Consider the following 8,907-nt stretch of genomic DNA (forward strand, 5'->3'; position numbering starts at 1 on the left):
ATTGAACCCTTCTGTATACAATGAAAAAATTTAGTCAGATATAATCATTTATTATTATGTTAATAAAAAAAGAAAAGTGAAGTGTCATCTCCGAAAATAAAGACCGTACGGAGTGAGCCAAAAGCTACGCTTAAATATTTTTTAATTTATTTTCTTTTTCGAAAAATACAAAGGCCTCCTTTCTGAATAATTATAATGAATGTGTTCAGAGAATTGAAAGAATTAAAAATATTCCAGAAATTCTGAGAATTCTAAATATTCCAAGTTTTCAGAGAATTCAAGGATTCAGAAATTTCAGAGCATTTTAAGGACTTGAATGCACTTAGGTAATTGAAGAAATTTCATGGAATTCAGAATATTCAAGGATTTCCAGGGTTTTAGAGAATTTATAAATTAAGAGATTTTCAGGGATTCGGAGAAGACGAGGCACTCTGGGAATTCCAAATATGCAATGAATTCAGAATATTCATAGATTTCAGAACGTTTAGGGAATTTAAGGAATTCAGAATATTAAAAAATTTCAGGAAATTTAGAGAAATAAAATATTTCAGAGAAATTAAGGAATTCGAAGAATGCAAGTAATTTAGAATATTCAAGGAATTCTGGGAATTCCGAGATATTCAGATATTTCATAGTTTTTCGAAAGTTCACATAAATCAATTATTTCAGAGTATCTAAGAACTTCAGAGACGTTTAGGAATTCAAAAAGTTCAAAGTTTTCATAGAACATACACTGAATTTTTAGGATTTCAGAGCTCTTAGGCACTTCATGGGTTTTCATGAATTCAAGGAATTCAAAATATTTAATGATTTTAGACGATTCTATTGGAAAGGGCTTAGAAAATTGGAAAGCTAAATTCCGTAAATTTCCTCAATTCCCTGAATTGTCAATTTTTCTGAATTCTGAGAATTTCGTGAATTTCAAAGATTTCATATATAATTAGTCTTTCAAAGAAATTCAGAAAATTTCCGAAACTCTCTAAATTCCTTAAATATCCAGAATTCTTTTTAATCCATCAATTCCTTTTATTCATCTGAATTCCTGAAATATTGTGAATTCTCGGAATCCCTGAATTCCCTGAATTTTTCTAAATTCACTGAATTATTTTGAAGTCTTTGAAATTCACGAAATTCTCAGAATTCGGACAAATTGACAATTCAGGGAATTCAGGAAATTTACGGAATTTAGCTTTCCAATTTTCTAAGACCTTTCCAATAGAATCACTTAAAATCATTGAATATTGTGAATTCCTTGAATTCATGAAAACCCAAGAAGTGCATGAGAGCTCTGAAATCCTAAAAATCACTGGATTTTCTATGATACCCTTGAATTTTTTGAATTCCTGAAAATCTCTGAAGTTCTTGAATACCCTGAAATAATTGATTTATCTGAATTTTCGAAACTCTATGAAATCTCTGAAATTCTCGGAATTCCCAGAATCCTTGAATATTTTGAATATTCGGAAATTTTCTGAAATCTTAAATATTCAGAATTCATGAAATCCAGAGAATTTCTGATATTTGGTGAATTACTCAAATATGATGAACTCATGAAATTCAAGCATTTCAGGATGTTAGGAGAATTGAATAAGGAATTTGATAAATTCAGGGTATTTAAAGAATTCAAGGAATTTCAGGAATTCAGAATTTTAAAGAGATTCAGAGAATCTTACATATGCAAGTATTTCAAATAATTTTAAAAATCCAGTGAATTTAGGAAATACTGAGTATTCAAGTATTTTAGAGAATTCAGGGAATTTCGAATATTTAAGGAAGTCAGAGGAAATTAGATAAATAAGACAAATTCAAAGATTTAAAAGAATTGAGAATATTTAAGGAATTATGGAAATTTAAATAATTCTGGGAATTTTTTTAAATTTCTAGATATTTTGAATTAAGGGAATTCAAGTAATTAAAGAAGTTCAGAGAATTCAGAATATTACAGCAGTTCAGATAATTCTGAACATTCAACGGTTTCAGACAATTTACAGAATTCACATAATTTATGGTATTCCAAATATTGAAGGAATTCAGGATATTTATTTCATGGATTTCAGAAAATTACAGGGATATAGAGTATTTAGGTCTTTCAAAAAATTCAGGGAATTCAAAGAGTTTTGTAAATGCAGAATATTCAAAGAATTCCGGAGAATATTTAAGGATTTCAGGAAATACAGAGAAATGAAGGACTTCAGAGAATTTAAGGAAATCAGAGATTTTCAGAGCTTTATAGAACTTAAGGAATTCATGTAATTTAAAATATTGAAGGAAATCAAGGAATTCAAAATATTTAAGAAATTCATTATATTCAAGGAATTCAGGGAATTCGAAGAATTCAAAGAATTTGAGGGAATATAGAGAAGTCAAAGAATTCAGAAAACCCAGAATATTCAAGAAATCTCAGGGATTTCAGTGCATTTAGGGAATGTAAGGATGTTAGAGAATACAGGGAATTCATGCGAATTCATATAATTTAAGGGAGTTCAGAGAATTTGGGAAATTCAAATAATTTCAGAGCATTAAGGGAATTCAAGGAATTCCGAGAATTCAGAGTATTCCCGGAATTCAGAATAATCCAGGAATTTTGAGGACTCAGAGAATTTTAAGAATTTCAGGTATTCAGAGTTTTCAGAGCGAATTAAAAAAATGCATAGTAACTCAAAGAATTCAAAGTAATTTAAAAGAATTTAAAGGAATTCAGATAAATTAAAAGGATCCTAAAGAGTCTAAAGGAACTTAAAGACTGTAAAGAATTTGAAGGAATTAAATATAGTTTAAAAAATGCAATGATTACTAATTATGAATTATTAATTAATAGATAGAATCTTATCTTTACTTTAAAATCGCTTATTTAATTATTATTAGTAACCTGGATTTTTTAAGGGCAGTTTCCCAAGCAGATGATATAAGGGCATTACATGCCATGTCCATTGGCACAATCTCTGCAATTCCGTTTTGGATCGCAAACAGTAGTATGGATAGCACCAACTGCAATGCCAGTTACCATGCCGTCAAATCCCAGCCAATTATCTGTCCATCCTGGCAAAGGTTCTATGTAACTTGTAATTCCTCTTTAAAAATGGTTTAATTTCGACAATGTGAACAATAAATAATATAGACAGTCAGTTTCTCCATTCAAATTAATTTAATTAAAATCAGCTCAACTTAATTAAAGGGAATTCACAAGCAATGATGTGAATTCTAATTAATTCCTGGATATCAAAACTATAGGAATTTGGATGTATGATTGACTTCAGGAATTACAAAAATGTTTCAAATTCAAAGAATTAAAAGTAATTAAATTAAACTCAAATGAATGCAAAATAATTCATAGGATCTAAAGAATTCTAAACATTCAAAGGAGTTCAAAAAGTTTAGAGCAATATAGATAAATTCAACAGAATTCATATTGACTCAAAGAAATTAAAAAGAAATCAAAGAATTAAATTAAATTTGAAGAATTCAATTAAATAAAACGATGCAATGAGTTCAAATTAATTTAAATTTCAAAGGAAGCCCAACATAATTTCAAAGAAATTTGTAGAATTTCTAGGAATTAGGATCAATTCTAAAGAAATAAAAGGATCTGAAAGGATACAAAAGATCTCGAAGAATTAAATTAAATTTAAAGAATTCAAAGAAATTATTGACATTATTGTCATTATTGACTGATAAAACGGCTATGGTTGAAAATTTAACCTTTTTGTTGATACAAGTAATTTTTCTTTTTGGTTTGAAAATTAGTCTGTTTTGGTTGAGGATTCAACTAATTTATCGAAGATGCCTATTTCTCGTTTCATCGCTTTGCTTGAAAATTTAACTTTTTTCTTGAAAAATAATTGTTTTAGCAGAAACGTTACTTCTTTCATTTTCGGTTCAAATTTTTAAATTGTTTTTATCTATGGCAAGACTATTAATAATTTTAAAATGTAGTATGTTTTAACATTTAATTTTTAACGTGAATAGTTATTAGTTTTTTAATTGTAAATATCTTAGATTTGGAAATTCAACAAACCTTATGAGGCCCTACGCATAGTGGACGCAATGTAGTTTTGTACACGTTCAACAAAGGACCAAAAACCGAAACACCGACCATCTTCATGAGTTATCTTTTTGAGTTCAAAACTCAATAAAATTCAGTATAAAGATTGACACTAAAAGTGTTTAAAATAAATTTAAATAAGTTTGGAACTAAAAATGGAAAAATTAAATTTTTTGTTAAAATAATTACTATTTAATAAAACAGTACAATTTTCAACCAAAGCGATGAACCTTCGATACAAAAACTGAATTCACAAAAAAAAGAGTAATAGTTAATATTGCCACCAAAGAATATTTTAATTTTTAATAAAAAACAGTTGAATTTAATAAAAAAATAAGAATTTACAATAAATTATTTGAATCTCAACCAAAATAGACTAATTTTCTAACCGAAAAGAGAAATTATCAACAAAAGTGTTGAATTTTCAACGAAGAACGTTATATCAGCCAATAAAAAAATCTCATCCGAAATAATTGAATCTTCAATAAAAAAATACGAGGTTTTATTTTTTTTTCAAATAATTTTTAACTAAAAATGATAGATTTTTAAGCAAAAATGGAATAACAACAATCAAATTTCTAACCGTAGAGTTAAATTTTCGAACAAACTAAAATAATTTCTTACTAAAATAATAATAATTCTTCAAACAAACAAAATTTTTTTTGACAATTGATTGAATTTTGAACCGAAAAGGTTAACTTTCCATACAAATGACCATTTTTTAAGAAAATACATGAATTTTCAGTTTAAAAAATAATTTTTATACAAAAACAAAATATTTTCAAGCAAAGAGATTGATTTCTAACAAAAAATAGAATAGTTACATTATCTGTAAGCAAATTCTGTAAGATTAATTTTCTACCGAAAAGGTCAATTATCATCAAAAAAATACATACATTTTCAACTAAAAATTATAAGCTTTTAACCAAGCCATACAAATTTTGATTTTCAGCTAGAAAAATAAATTTTCATTAAAAAAAAAAAAACAAAGGAATTTCAATCAAAGAAATTTATTTTGAACCAAAAATATATTAGTTAAATCTTTAGTAAGAAAATTTATCTTAAACGCAATAAAATACACTTTTGAACGAAGCAGTTTAACTTTTAACCAAAAAGTTGAATTTTCACCAAAAGATTGGATTTCTATTAAAAAGATAATTTTTCCTCAAACAATAGAATAAATTTTCTGTTGGAGAAATTAAATTTATACCAAATTATTGAATCTTCAAACAAAAACAGGAATTAATAATTAAAAAAGATCAATTTTAACCAAAAATAGAGTATTCATATTTTAAGTTAAAAACATGTTTTTTTTCAAAAAATAGTTAAATTTTCGACCAAATAAATGGATATTTAACGAAAAAGATGAAATTTGAAATAATGAGATTACTTTTCTTCTGAAAAAGACGAATTTTCAAAAAACAGTTGAATTTTTACCTTAAACCAGATAAATTTTCAACATAAAAAAGAATATTTAAATTTTCGGTCAGCATTAATCTGAAAAAAAAGAAATTTCCACCAAGAAAATGAATTTTTAACCAAAACGAGAATGTTTCATTTAATGAGATTACTTTTCTTCGAAAAAAGCTGAATTTTCAGGAAAAAAGTTGAATTTTAACCTAAAACATATAAATTTTCAACTGGAATAAAATATTTACATTTTTGGTCGAAATTAATTTGAAAAAAATTTAATTTCTACCAAAGAAATGAATTTTGAACAAAAAAGAAAAAGTTTCATGCAATGAGATTACTTTTCTTCTACAAAATAAGAATTTTAAAGAAAATAGTTGAATTTTCTCCTAAAACAGATAAATTTTCCACTTAAATAGAATATTAAAAAAAAAATTTTTTTATTATACTGTCAAAATTTATTTGGAAAAAAGACATTTTTAACTGAACAGAAAAGAAGTTTTATCTAATGAGGTTACTTTTGTTTTAAAAAAGTCGATATTTCAATAAAATAGTTAAATTTTCACCTGTAACAGATAACTTTTTAGTTTAAAATAGAATATTTAAATTTTCTGTAAACATTAATATGAAAAAAACGTCTTTTCAACCAAAGAAATGAATTTTTAATCAGAAGGAGAATAGCTAAATTTTTAGTACAAAAATTTATTTTCCATCAAATAAAATAAGTTTTCAACGAAATAGTTCAACTTTCAACCTAACACGTGCATTTTGCAACCAAGAAGATTAAATTTCTATATAAAAGTTACATTTTTAATAAAAAATATAATCGATAAATTTTCAGTTACAAAAATTAATTTGCTAGAAAAAGAGACTGATTTTTAACCAAATAGTTGATTTTTAACTGCAGAAGATACATTTGGATCGAAACATGGATTATTGATATTTTCCGTTATAAAATGAATTTCCAACAAATGTTTTTTTATTTATTAGCTAAAACAATGAATAAATAAAACGTGGGTCATAAGGAAATAAAAACAAATTTCCCTCTCAAAGAAGAAATTAAAAAGACTTTAAAAATGTATTGTTATATTTTTCAGTCACTTAAAAAAGTCTATTTCGTCAATACTCCCTCGCTTAAGAATTTGTTCCATATTTTTTTAATTAATAAACTTATTACTTTAACCAATAATAACACTGCTCCGATCCAGGTCGCTGATCAATCTCCCTAGTAAGTACCCCAGGCGAAGAGCTTCACAAAGTCACCATTTAAAGCTCTCCAAGCGGGCCCACTAGCATCTAAGGTCTTTCGTTTGAAGCGTCTCTCACTAAACTATCAAATCGAAATTAAATTATTTCAGATTAATATTTCGAAAAGAGGATAATTTCAAGTTCAAAGGATTTAAACTTTTATCATTTATAAACAGAAGCGATTAAAATTGAGAAGGTTTGAAATTTAAAAAACTTAAATTAGACGCTCTAAAAAAAAATAATTAAGCCATTTTCCTTTCGAGGTAGGCGTGACTCATTAGGTGGGGGAAAGGAGTAATGTGTGGAAGGGATAGAAAATTTTCAGATTAATCTAGAATTCTCGTGTTATTTATATAAATAACACGTTCGTTCCGCATCACTGCTCCGACCCAGGTTGCTGATCAATCTCTCTAACAATCACCCCAAGTGAAAATCCTCACAAATTCGTTATGTAAGGTTCCCCACTTGGGTCCATTAGTGGCCAAGGTCTTTTGTTTCAGGCGTCATTCACACCACTGACACTCTTTTTATGAACTATTGGCCGCCATACTTTCCTGTCCTGGCATACTTCTCTAGCTTCTTTTATGACCATGCATTTTTTCATGCAGGCTCTCGTGTTTCTGTGACTTCTTATGTCTCTTCTAACTAGAGTCTCATTCACACATTCTAACCATTCTTTCCGCGGTCTACCTCTGGGCACGCTGCCATTTACTTTACCTTGATACACTTGTTTCGTTAGTCGTCCATTTGGCATTCTCTCAACATGCCCGAACCATCTTAACCAATTTCCATCTTAACCATATGTCTACTAGCGTCTCTTCTGCACCACATTCTTTTAGAATTATCTCGTTACTTACTTTGTCCATCCGGGTTTTCCCGCATATTATGCGCATGAATCTCTTGTCAATTGCGTTAATTTTACTCTTATCTTTTTCTTGACAAGTCCACGTCTCGCTACCGTATAGTACAGTCGGTAGAAATATAGAATTATGTATTGCCATTTTAGCTTTATTTGATATATTTTTACTTCTGATAAGGGGACTTGCTCTACCAATAACCTTCTTACCTTCGTTTATGCGTCTATCTAATTCCTCATCTATCTTTCCGTCCCTAGTAAATAAGCTACCAAGGTATACGAACTCATCAACTTGTTCAATTCTCTCATCATCTAATAAAATATTGCATATTGTTTTCTCACTCTCTTTGTCGAAAAGAGCCATTCTTAAACACTTGTCCATAAATAATTTAAATAACCATGAAGACATAACGCATCCTTGTCTAACTCCTTGAATAATATCGAAACAGTCACTCAATTTCCCATTCACCCTTACACTGGCTTTGCTACCCGTATATATTGTTTTTGTAGCTTGTAGGAGCCATCCATTGACTCCGAACTCTTTCAGGACTTCCCAAAGTTTACTTCTATCTACCTTGACAAAAGCTTTTTCTAGGTCAACAAATGCACAGAAAACTTTTTTTTCCTACTCTCAAACTTTTTTCTGTTATTTGCCTTAAGCTAAATATTTGATCCGTACATGACCTTTCTGGCATGAACCCACTTTGGACTTCCCAAATCTTTGCTTCTGTTATTTTCATTATCCTACGAATAAGTATTTTTGAGTATATTTTACTTACGATACTTAATAAGCTAATCCGTCTGTAATGATTGCAGTCGCTTTTATCTCCCTTTCTTTTATATATGGGTACGATAATCGCTTTTTTCCAATTATCTGGGACATCTTCCATCTCGAAACATAAATTTATCAATTCGCACATTCTATGTGGTATGCACTCCATACCGTGTTTAAGCATTTCAGCATTAATACCGTCTACCCCGGCAGCCTTAACGTTTTTCAAGTTCTTAATTATATCCCTAACCTTAGTGACGCAGACTTTCTCAATTGAGTTTTCTATCGCATCGTGTTCAACATCGCAGTTTCGGTGTTCTATAGCTTCATCTCCGAATTGTCTCCTAAAATAGTCTCTGAAAGCCTCTAGTATTCCGTCTGCATCATATACCATTTCCCTTTACTATTTCTCATGTTGACAAATTCTGTACTTTTAATTCCTTTAATTTTTTTATGAAGCAGTTTCCTGCTTCCTTTAAAGTCGTTTTTTATTTTTATCTCTTCTTCTGCTCTAATTGTATCTTTACTTTCTTTAACTAATCGTTTAAGTATCCTGTTTTCGCGTCTATAATCATTTCT

This window comes from Belonocnema kinseyi, chromosome 5 (genome assembly GCF_010883055.1).
Source record: "Belonocnema kinseyi isolate 2016_QV_RU_SX_M_011 chromosome 5, B_treatae_v1, whole genome shotgun sequence".
Taxonomy (NCBI): domain Eukaryota; kingdom Metazoa; phylum Arthropoda; class Insecta; order Hymenoptera; family Cynipidae; genus Belonocnema; species Belonocnema kinseyi.